Genomic DNA, 11,788 nt, shown 5'->3' with positions numbered 1-11,788 from the left:
GGGGCCGGGCCTGACTGGAGGGGAGAGGGAAGGCGCGCTCAGAAGCGGTGGGGCTTGGGCAACGCACAGGTGGAAAACAATTACTGAGCTCTTTGAAAACGGCCCCAGCCCTGGGTCTGTGGCAGAAACTTGGACTCGGTGGCCTGAAACCAGGCCGAGGAGCAGTGTCGGGAGGTGCGGGCCTGTCCCTCGGGGCTGATCCACTGGATGCTCTTTCTCCCAAGGCATTTCAGTGTGTTGTTTGTTTCCAGCCCTAGCAACTGCCTGCCGCGGCTTCTCCTCGAAACAAACTACGAACTCGGCCGCTACCGTAAGGCTGCGCAGATGACCCGGCAGTCATGCCTTTCCCAGGCTCGGGCTTTCGCGGGAGCTCCCAATCTGGGGCAGCTCTCAACCAAGCCACTTTGTTTTCTTAGGTCAGTGAGCACTTTTGAGAAGTTCTCCCAAGGCCATTTCCACGTTCGTATCCTCTCAAGGAGGAGAAAGGAGAGTGGCAAGACAGGAGGAGGGTTCCTCCCTCCCCCGAAGGACAGCTTGCTCCATTCAGAAAGCCCTAGCTCCGAAGGGCCCCTGTCAAGTTGGAGGGCCTCTATCAGGATCCCACAAGGTCAGGGTGCAGTCTGCTTTGCAGTTAGGTAGGTTCCAGGCGATGTCCTCCTGCAGCCCCTATGGCTTCATGTCAACAGCAAGGGACTCACACAAACCTGGTTCACCCTCCTCTGTAGGGCGGGAGTGAGTTCCAAGAGGAGAGAACAATGTCTTTATCCTCTGCCAGGAACTTAGTTGAGGTAGAGAGAGAAAGCAACTCCCGCTGGTCTGTGCAAAGAGAGATGGGCACCAGCTCGTGGGAGAGCATGGCAGGCGTTTATTCTCCAGCGAGCTGGGAGAGTTGGGAGCTACTAACCCTGGAGTTTGAGCGGAGAATTGTTCTCTTTACCTGTCTGTTAGCTCTCATCCCTGGGAGCCTCCACACATGTCCCTTTGAATTCTCAGAGACTTTTCAACAGCTCTTGTCATCCCCATTTTACAGAGGAGGAGAGTGAGCTTCAGAGGGGTTTAAGCAGCTTGCCAAAGTTCATAGCTAGCTATAAATGGAGGAGGCAAAATAGAAGCAACGGGGCCAGCTTCAACTAGCTTTGTGACCAATAGGATTTCATTTTTCTGGTTCTTGCAAAGCGGTGGGTAGGTTTGGGAGTAAGGATGGGCTCCATCTGCTCCAGTCATGCCAGTTTCGCCTCTGCTCTTTAGACAGTCCTTGTTCTTTTCGACCTTGTAGATTTCTCTGGCCTTGTCTCCCAGCTTGGACTGCTTTCTACCAGTAGAACTCCTACACATGCATCAAGGCCCAGGTAAGGAACCTCTTCCTGCTTGACCCTTTCCTGTCCCCTCTAGCTTTTGTCTGTTGCCCTTTATACTGCAACATTTACATTCTGTGCCATATAATCTAACCCCTCATTATATCACCGTCTTGTATAGTTTCAGTTTCATTGGTCTTATTTCATCAGCCAGACTGCTCTCCTTAAGGGCCGGGACCATGGCATAGACCCTTCCCTGATGCTAGGCACAAAATTGTCCTAGGTAACTCTTGTTTGGCTAATTGATCAGACACATTTGAAATGGGCCCAGTGTGGGCCAAGGAGCTTTTGCTCCAAGCCCTTGAAGGGTGGTATTTTGGGGATCGTGGCCATTAAATTGTTAGCAGCAACTGCCCCTCACTGGGTGGCTTGCCTGCCTGGTTCCTCCAGATTGTCAGGGAGGATCGCAGCTGGATTACCTGAGAAAGAGAGACAGAGCGCAATTATATTCTCTGTTCACACAAAGACATCCAAGGGCTGCTTAGACCAGGCTCTGCTTCTTTAACGCCTATGGCATGTGGTGAGGGAGGATTACTAAATGAAATGCAAGCAGCTAGACACAGGACTTAAAAGATCTGATCTAAAATTGAAGTGGAACAAACAAAACAAGAAGGCAAAGGATTGCTTTTTGGAGTAGTTCTGTGTTTTGTGTTGAAGGTTTTGAGACTCTTCGAGCACATCTTCAGAGGCCAAGTTTCTTTTCCTTTTATCCTGTCAGCATGTGTGACTGCTCATCCCTGATCTTTGCAGCTTACAGCATGTGTTCACATCCATCATCTCATTTATTGCTCACAAAACTTTAAGAGGAAATAATAGTAACAACAAGAAAAATGTTTACAAAATACCTATATTTACTTATTAAAAAATTTTTTTTAATGTTTATTTTTGAGAGAGAGACAGAGTGTGAGTGGGGGAGGGGCAGAGAGAAAGGGAGACAGAATCTGGAGCAGGCTCCAGGCTCTGAGCAAGCTGTCAGCACAGAACCTGACTTGGGGCCCGAACCCACAAACTGCAAGATCATGACCTGAGCGGAAGTCAGACGCTCAACCAACTGAGCCACCCAGGTGCCCCGATACCTATGTTTATTTAATAACTACTATATAGTAGGCACCATTCTAAGGGCTTTATATATATTAATTTGTTACTCATTTTACAGATGGAGAAACTGAGGCACTGAGGGTAATGATTTCAGACCCTTACAGTCTTCCAAGTGGTAAAGCCTGCCCTCGAAGCCAGCTCTCCCGATCTACCACTTGGCAGAGAGAGGGACAACTATCAGGCCTCCTTGCCTTGTGCCTGAGGCTTCATCCGGTGCTCATTTCACTGAGTACTTCTAGGAAATTCTCTCATGCTGGCCTGTAGGAGAGCCCCAGCTTCCTTCCTAGGGGAGGTGCACTTGCTGGAGTTGGTATCCTGGGCTCAAGGGCAGAGAGACCAGAGAACCGGACTTAGAACCGGTGATTCCCCTGCCACTTGCTAGCCAGCTGTGAACCTGGTCAGTTCACTGAACCTTTCCAAGCTAAAATATCTTTGTCTGCAGGTTAGGAATGATAATCCCAAACTACTTGACAGGGTTGTTGTGAGGATCCAATGAAAGAGCATAAAGAAAAAGCACTTGTAATCAACTTCCCCTCCTGTGCCATTTCTGCTGGACAGATGCAGGGTTTACTTGTGGTGGATTGATACGCTGTCCTCCTGAATGGAAGGAGGTGGGGTGGAGGGGACTCTGGGAAAGGAACACTTACTCTGGTGACCATCTGTGGAGAAGGCCTGTGTTCAGACTGGAAGTGAGAACTCCAAAAGTAGGTCTTGGGTGGGAGAGAGAGCTCTAGAACCTCAATGTCTTTCTCTTCAGCCTGGGCCCTGAGGACCCTAGACAGACTGGAGACAGTGGGGCTGGGCCGAGAGGCCTCCCTCCCTATAGTGGGCCACAAGGGGCACAGGTTCGTCTGGCTTTATGTCTTGTTTGTTATTCCCCCTTGAGTTACACCTCGTTACCAAGCTCCCACCTGGTCTCATCTGCACCACTGAGGGGAGCAGTGGCCCCGGGTCTGGGCCTCATGCTGGCCAGCCCAGTGTGATGCCAGCCGTTATGTGGTGGTGGGAATGTCCCAAGGCAGAGGTGAATCAAGATTCTTTAGCAATGAGAACTCTCCTGAAAGAGAGAGATGCACTGAATGAGGAAACTAACATTAAAGCCCTGCTCTGCCCGGCAAGTTGCTTTGTGGGCAGCTTCTCACTAAGCTTGACAGTAACCTACAGGGTGGGTGTCTGAGGAAACTCAGCCTTGCGGAGGTCAGCCAGCTTGCCCCAGGCACCCTGCGTGTGTATGGCTGAGCCAGGATCCAAAGCAAGGTCTGCGGGACTCACGCCCCTGCCCTCCACACACTGCGCTGAGTGCTCAGGACAGCTTTGCCTTCTGTGGCTCTTTGTTTCTGATTGAGACAAGGGGGGCAATGTTTACTTCATTGGCTGGGATGGTGAGATCTTTATCATGCTCAGAAAACACGTATTAAATCCCTAATGGTGTGTGGCATGGAGGAAAGCACGGAATAACTTCGGATACAGAAATAGTTAAGTCAAGTATTCAGGCAGGCTCTCTGCCCTCTGGGAACAAAGCCTCTCTGGCATGTGAAGACGGCACAATGGCTCAAACCGCCCAGGTCATGGCTGCCATTCTCTGAGGCCAGTACGACTCCCACCACAGCCACAGGATGGCACCCCTCCCAGGGCAAAGGTGTGCCCTGGCTGACTGGGGGGTGGGAGTGTTTTCACAAAACCATCCCCACTTCTGAGAAGTGCTTCTGAGAGCTTAATTAAGGGTTTGGAGGCAGATAGAGGTGGGTTTGAAGCCTTCTTATTAGCTGTGTAACCTTGCACAGGTTCCTTAGCCTCTCTAAGTGGCAGTTTCTCATCTATGGAATTGGACTGATGGGCCTACCATTCTGTTAAATGAGATAATATATGTAAAACCACTTAGCACAATTTTCCAACGTATGGCAAGTTCTCAATCATTAGTAGCTATTACTATAGTGGTTAGGTAGGTGGCTCGCACTCAAAAATAGATTTTAGGGACGAGGGAAAGGATTGTGGGGAGGAGAAGGGGGACTTTGGATTGCACAGCAGAGGGACACCCCTTTACTACCCCCACAGCTTTGTAGCTGTTGCAAGGCAGCAAGGCCCTGTGTGTCTTATCCGCCTCTTCTCCTGAGACGGCCAGGAGGCTTTGGCCTTTCTGGAGCAGTCCCTCAAATGTCTGTCTCTTAGTCAGTGATTGTTCTTTAGTTTTTATTCCATGGAAGGCTTTCCTCAGGCACAAGGCACAAAGGGAACTTGAAATGCAGCATGCCCGAGTATCTACTGAACTGTATACGTTAGGAATTCAATAAAGGCAACCAATTGGGATATCTGGGGCTCCTGTCTCCCCAGACCCACAGAGGGGGCTGCTGTCCTGACCACAATTGCCTGTAGAGTTAAAGAGTCATAAACTGCATCGGGTAAGACATCTGGGGTGCCAAGGGGCTGCCATGGATGGTGGAATGTTCCAAGATGTTCTCTTCAGCCTGTGAGAGTCCCCAGAATGCACACCCAGAGCTGGACGGTGGGGGGAAGGAGGGAGTGAGCAAGGACACACGCTGCAAAAAATCTTTTGTTTCTTCCTGGCAGAGGCCCTGTACAACACTGGCTTCGTGCTTAATGGCCTGTCCGGGGGAGAAAAACCCACAGAACCAAGGGAGAAAAAGATTAAACTCATAATAAAACCAAACCCAAACATCACCACCCTCCCCGTCCTCCTACCCAACCCTTACTTTATGCTGTGAGCTGTCTGCCAGCCAGTTCCCCTCCCAGGCAAATAATATTTATTCCATGAGGCCCTGACACACCGGGCCAGAACAAGACAATGCTTGATTGTTTCTTCCTTCCCCCTGCGGCAAACGATGGGTTGGAGCAAAAGACGTGAAAAGGGAAAGGAGCAATATTGATGTTCTTCTCGTGGGACCTGGCTCTGTGAGCTGTCAAAACAAGCCTGAGATAAGGGCGGGGGATGGGGGCGGCTCGGGGATTAGTGCTGCTACTCCCTGACCTGCTCGGAAAGTTTCGCTCTTTCACCAAAGTTCCTGGCAGCTGTGACCACTTACATGGCTTTTGCTTCCATTAACCAGGAGAGTCATTAAGTCATGGAGCTTAATGAGGCTCTAAAGGGGCCCAATCGTCATTCTGCTGTGGAAAGTGCCAATTCATTGCTTGTAGGTAAAAACCCTGGAGATCGTGACTAAGTCAGAGGTGAGCTTTTCTAGCATTAGGGATTGACAGCTGACCCTAATGTGACCCCATGCTAAAAAATCGGCTTGTGTGAGTCAGAGGCTCCAGCACTTTGACCCATCGGAAGATGGAAGGTGGGTGACCACTCAGAATGGCTTGGATCGCTGCTTTTCCCGGGGTTCTCGGCTGGTGTTAAGTCCTGAAAGGTCCAGGAAGATCTCTTATCATTATGGATATTCTCAGTCAGGTGCTTGCTGAAGGCTGATACAGTTTGTATTGTCCCAAAGTTTACTCCCTCCTGGATCAGGCAGTCGCCACCATGGGCTAGGACTAGGGAGCTGGTTCTTCTTTCCTTCCTTGAAATTAGGGATTTTGTCCACTTTTTTCCCTGAGCAGTGCCTGGCACGGTGCTTGTAGAATATTTTCAGGAAAGAGAGAGGCAAACAAAAACCTCAGGACTCACCTCTTTTATCCTCCCTTGGGTGGGAGTGGCTAAACCAGCCAGGGTGCGGACACCATGACTGCTCAGGAGAGCAAAATGAGGACTTGGAATGGAGCACTCGTCCGCGATTCAAAGCCTTCATTTATTCTAATGCACTTTATTCTCACAATTACGTGAAGTGAGGCAGAGAGGTATTACCATCCCCAGTTTGCAGATGAGGAACCCCAGGTTCAGGAATGTTCACTAACACCTAAGCAAGTAACAGACCCCAGGACCTCTGATCTTGCACTCTTTCCATGTTCACTCCAGGAGCTCCCTCTTTCTCTCGCTCTCGCTCTCGCTCTCTCTCGTAGGTGGCTAGAGGGCAGGCACTGTTGAACTCAAGAACTTAGCTTCTAACCTGGTGGTTGCCCCTTTTCACTTGTCAGGACCCAGCCAGACTGCCGCTCTGGTGCACAGAGGCCCGGCCTTGGAACAGAATCAAGAGAAAGATGAAAAGAGCCTGACTCTTGGCCTATTTCACTGAAGTCAGAAAGTGGTTTGCAGAATGAAAAAGGTTGGGGCTGATGCCTTTCTCAACAAGGAAGTGTTTTCCTTCCTTAAACGCATCTTCTCAGCAACTTCCCTCTTGTCTCTTGGGTCTGAGCGGGAGGGATTGACCTGCACCTGCACAGAGACCATGAGCATAAAGATTGGGAACTAGAGCAGGACATTTGCCAAAGCGAGGGGGGAGGTGGGATTTGAAGGAGGAGTAGCAGCTCCCAGGAACACTTGGCTTCCCATAACTCCAGGGGGGGGAATGTGCAGCCTCATGGCTGCCCAGGGGTTGGCCGGCGTGCTAGAAACGCTACTCCTTAGAGGAATTGCGATGGGCTCCATGAGCCACGCTGGAAAACCTGGGATAACTGACAGTCTGGCTCATCCCATGTGGGATTACTCAGCCCATAAAAGTCGTATTTATTTGTTAAGGGAGAGGCAGATCCACGTCCCCTCTGTTGACACCTGGACCGCTGAAGAGGGAGCTGTACCTCCTTCGATCCTCCCAGCACCCTGGATGGGGCGCTCCCTGCCAGGCCAATGTGGTTGCTGGGAAGAACACCTGGTGGGTGAGCGATGTGAGAGCCTCCCGCTGGCAGCTGCCACCTCTGCTGAGAGCCGATTGTCACTCAGTGGAGTGCGAGGCCCGGGCAAGAAGCCTGAGAACACTGTTCCAGACACGTTTCTTTTTTTTGTTTTGTTTTTTTTTTTTTTTTAGAGATACCTACCCCAGACTGGGCCTGACCTTACCAGTGAGACCAGCTTCACCAGCCCCTAGAAGCCAGATCTCCAAGCGCCTCCCTGAAATGTACCACCAATTCTTTCCATGGCTGAGTTAATTTTGGGTCCAAGACCAAATGAGTAGAAAGTTTAGGAGGTTCTACGTGTTAGATTACAGGTCTGAGCTGTGCACCTCTGGTTTCTTTATGCCATTTCAGTTCAGATAGCAGGAAAGTGCAGGGGAAGGCCAGCTACTGTTTGAGGTGGTGATTTACTTAGTGTCAAGGTGCTGCAAAAGAACACGTAATTATTGTATGAACTTTCAACATTTAGAAAGAACACAGGGTCAATGCTTAAGATACACAGGCTCCAGTCCTCGCTCTGGCATGAGCCCCCTGTGTGACCTTGAGCAGTGAGTTAGTCTTTCTGGATCTCCATTTTTTCACCAGGAAACAAAAGGAATTGGATTGATGCTCTCCCAGGGCTTCTTCCAACTCCAATATTTTACAATCATACAATCACTATTCTCAATACTAATGTCCTTATTGACAAAGACAATGCTACTTATACACCTGAGGTAGGATGTGCATTTTGAGTTGTTTTCTGCTCTGCTGTTGGATCTGCGGTGCCCCACCTCCGCCCGGGCCCTATTCCCCTCGTCTGTCATAGTTCCCACGCGAGAGGGCTTGCCCGTGGCCTCTGCTGTCCTCCAGAGTCCCTCAGAAGGTGCCACCCAATGGCCACAATAGGGCTAGGAGGCCTGGGTCTCAATTCCATCTCAGGAACTGATTTGCTGGTTGGCTGCAGGCAAGACTTGGCTTCTCTGAGCCTCATCCACCCAGTGGGATAAATAATCCACCCTGGGAAAGCACTTTGGCATGCTTCAGTGGAAGAAGCCAGAGGAACATGAAGCAGCCTCGCTGTAGAGGCTGAGCGTCTAAATCCCAGAGCCTTTGGGAGTCAGTGGCCCTTTACTAATGGGTGGCACACTCAGTGGAACTTTGTTACAATTTCCCAGTTTGCATGGACCAAGGCCTCCTGGCAGATGATGGGTGAATTGTTCCCATGCACTGTGGACTTGGATCAAGACACCTTCTTTTTGGATTAATTCTAAGCCTGGTTTTGAAGCATCTTACTGAGATAGTCAATGGCTTTGAAATGCATTTCGGTGAGCTCTTCATAACCTCACTCATCAGGCCTTGAGGAACTGTGCTTCCTTCAACCAGCTCAGCTCGGCTGCCATGCTAGAGGCTGCTGAGTCATACAGGCAAGGCCCGTTACCTGCCAAACATGGCTTTCCCAGACCCACCTTTCCGGTATAATGAACTTACAGGATTAATGAGAGCTCCTTCCTTCTTTTCTTTATTTTTAATGTTTATTTATTTTTGAGAGAGAGAGAGAGAGGGAGAGAGACAGTGTAAACGGGGGAGGGGAAGAGAGAGAGGGAGACACAGAATCCGAAGCAGGCTTCAGACTCTGAGTTGTCAGCACTGAGCCTGATGCGGGTCTCAAACCCATGGACAGCAAGATCATGACTTGAGCCGAAGTTGGACACTTAACCTATTGAGCCATCCAGGAGCCCCTGAGAGCTCCTTCATTCCATCCTCATTTTCCCCTTTCCATCCTCCCAGCTCCGCCCCACCCCCAGCTTCTGAACCTCAGGTGGGGGCCCCTAAGCTAAGGAGGGAGAGCAGTCAGTTCAGACTCCAAGACTTTATATGGTGAAATGATTTATCACTTCCAGGAGAGGCACAATATGGTTCATAATCTTTTATAGTAATCAGTCAATAAGGATGTTGCATCAAGGAACTATTTAAATATCCTTTAAGTCTCTGGAGATTAGTGCCAGAGTCTTGATCTTTCTGTGAATATTTACACAGTGGCTAACAGTCCCTAGGTATGATAGAGCATACATCAGAAGACATGACTCTGTTCTCAGGAAGATAAGACATCCATGCATAACACTATATATAAATTAGTGAGAACACATGCAAATGTCTAATCATGCATTACAAACTTGAGATGAATTCTAGAAGAATGCAATAGGAAACTGCAACATCAATACCATAAATAATAACATTAGAATGGAGACGGTCGATTCATGTTGGAGTTGATTGGGGCTGATTTTTTTCTGTTAACAAGCACGTGATTTCCCTTGAGAATCTCTTAATAGCAACAAAGATATACACATCTTTCCCCCTTTACATCTTGATAGTATAGAAAAATATAGTGAGCTTTGGGGTCAGTCAGAGTACATTATAATCCCTAGTTTTCAATTCATTAACTGAGAGCAGACTGAGAACAAATTACTTCTGTGAGTTTTAGTTTCCTTAACTATAAAATGGGAATATAATACCTACCTTATGGGTAGGTAAAGTTCAATGTAAATATGTGTATAAATGTAAGTTGCCTGGGATGATATTTGGCATAGAGTGGACAGTTAATAATAGCAAGTAGTATAATTAGCAGTACTCATAGTAGGGGAGGTGGTAGTGACAGGTGCAATAGGTCTCCTAACGGTGGAAATGGGAGGAACTGACTTCCAGCCCTTCTCTCCTTGCCCTCAATCCTGTCAGTAGATGAAACAGGTTTGTTGATGACCCACCGCATTGGTCCGTATTGGGTTCACATGTTCATTTAATACTTTTTTGTGGAGTGCCTTGTAAGTTCCAAGCAATAAACTCTCTGCCCTCATGGAGCCTATGTGTTAGTGACTTTGAGAAAAAACCCTCTGTATCACTCTGGATTAAATATAGCTCTTTCAGATTTCCCATTTTTATTGCTTTAAGTTACAATCCATTCTCTGGTACAACCTGCTCCAGGTAAGAATAAACTGAGGCAACACAGCCCTCCATAGACACACACCAGCCACTAGTGATTTTCTTCTATTGTCATGAACTAGCCAAAGTTTTTCTTCCTCCTCCCCTCCTCCTTCTTCTTCTTCTTCTTCTTCTTCTTCTTCTATTTCATTTTTTAAAGTTTATTTATTTATTTTGAGGGAGAGAGAGAGAAGGAAAGAGAGAATCCCAAGCAGGCTCCGCACTGTCAGCACAGAGCCTGATGTGGGGCTTGAAGTCACGGAGTGGGAGATTATGACCTGAACCAAAATCAAGAGTTGGATGCTTAACTTACTGAGCCACCCAGGTGCCCCCTTTTTCGTTTTAAAGAGAGAAAGAGAGTGCACGAGTGGGGGAGAAGGGCAAAGGGAGAGAGAGAGAGAGAGAGAGAGAGAGAGAGAGAGAGAGAGAGAGAGAGAATCCCAAGCCAGTTCCTTGTTCAGCATGGAGCCTGACACAGGGGACTCCAACCCACAACCCAGGGATCGTGACCTGAGCCAAAATCAAGAGTCAGATGCCCAACTAACTAAGACACCCAGGTGCCGCCAAGATTTTTCTTCTTAAGCTATTTTTATTTTTTTCTCAGAGTGGAAGGAATGTTCTCCTGATTAGTAAGGTATGAATTCAGACCTCTCTTCCTAGTATTTGGGATTTGGAGTAGACTGAGAATCACTGCCACTTTGGGCTGAAGTTGTCATGTGACTCAGTGCCTTGTTTTCCTCTTTTACAACGGAGGTGGGGGAAGGGAAAGGTGCTCAGCAAGGAGAAAAAAAATCTAGAAACCTCAGAGATAGATAGTGTGAAGGAGGTCAGGGGACAGAGACAGAAAGGTAGACCTGTAGAGCCTGGGCTCCACTAGAAGTCCCTGCTCTCCTTGAAATAGATCATGAAGTAATTAAAAAAAAAAAATTAACAGTATTCGAAAAAACTATGTAGTTGCAGGTAATCACAGCCAGGTGTTTCTTTCCTCAGGTCTCAAGCATGAACGCTGTCCCCTGGATGTCAGTGCGAGTGTAGGGAAACTGCAGTCCTGTCAAGGGCGGACAGTGATGAGATCGCGGGAACTCTGTGTGACACCAATGTGAACCCTTCACCTAGAACTCAACTCCACCTCAGGGATTTCTGAGCTGTCGAAGAAAGTTTGATGACTTTTCTTGCTTAATCAGGTCCTGTTAAGCTCCCTTGAGGCTAAATGGGGAAGAAGGGGTGGTGAATTTTGTGTCTATCTGTGAGAATGTACAATTTCCAAAAGCAACAACCCTTCCTCCAAATAAATGTGTAACCAAAGAAAAAAGGTTGTCTGCTTTATAAAAATGAGGGCAAAGGATACTCTTCTGAGTATTCTCTTCCAATAAAAATACTGACGCCTCCTTTACAGAAATTCTAGGATCTCCGTGGCCTAGCAGAGTAACGATATACACAGTAGTTTATTTTTACTTAAAAAAAATTTTTTTAAGTTTATTTATTTTAATATTTTTATTTATTTTTGAGAGAGAGAGGGAGAGAGTGAGCGGGGGAGGAGCAGAGAGAGGGAGACACAGAATCCAAAGCAGGCTCCAGGCTCTGAGCTGTCAGCACAGAGCCCGATACAGGGCTCCCACCCACAAATTGTGAGCTCATGACCTGACCTGAAT

At 48.1% G+C, this 11,788-nt stretch overlaps 1 long non-coding RNA gene across 2 annotated transcripts; it reads left to right on the top strand.

Annotated features, from left to right (window-relative positions):
- Positions 1 to 259: 259 nt before the first annotated feature.
- LOC122231375 lies at positions 260 to 11,400 on the top strand. Of its 2 annotated transcripts, none has more exons than XR_006208584.1 (3): positions 260 to 416; positions 1,277 to 1,349; positions 11,127 to 11,400. It is a non-coding gene; the product is annotated as an uncharacterized LOC122231375 (long non-coding RNA). The 2 variants fall into 2 exon arrangements; XR_006208585.1 differs by lacking the exon at positions 11,127 to 11,400 and adding an exon at positions 6,489 to 6,599.
- Positions 11,401 to 11,788: the final 388 nt, after the last annotated feature.

The sequence above is a fragment of the Panthera tigris genome, chromosome D1 (genome assembly GCF_018350195.1).
Source record: "Panthera tigris isolate Pti1 chromosome D1, P.tigris_Pti1_mat1.1, whole genome shotgun sequence".
Classification (NCBI taxonomy): Eukaryota; Metazoa; Chordata; class Mammalia; order Carnivora; family Felidae; genus Panthera; species Panthera tigris.
The sequence above is the reverse complement of the archived record's forward strand: the minus strand, read 5'-3'. Positions and strand labels throughout refer to the sequence as shown.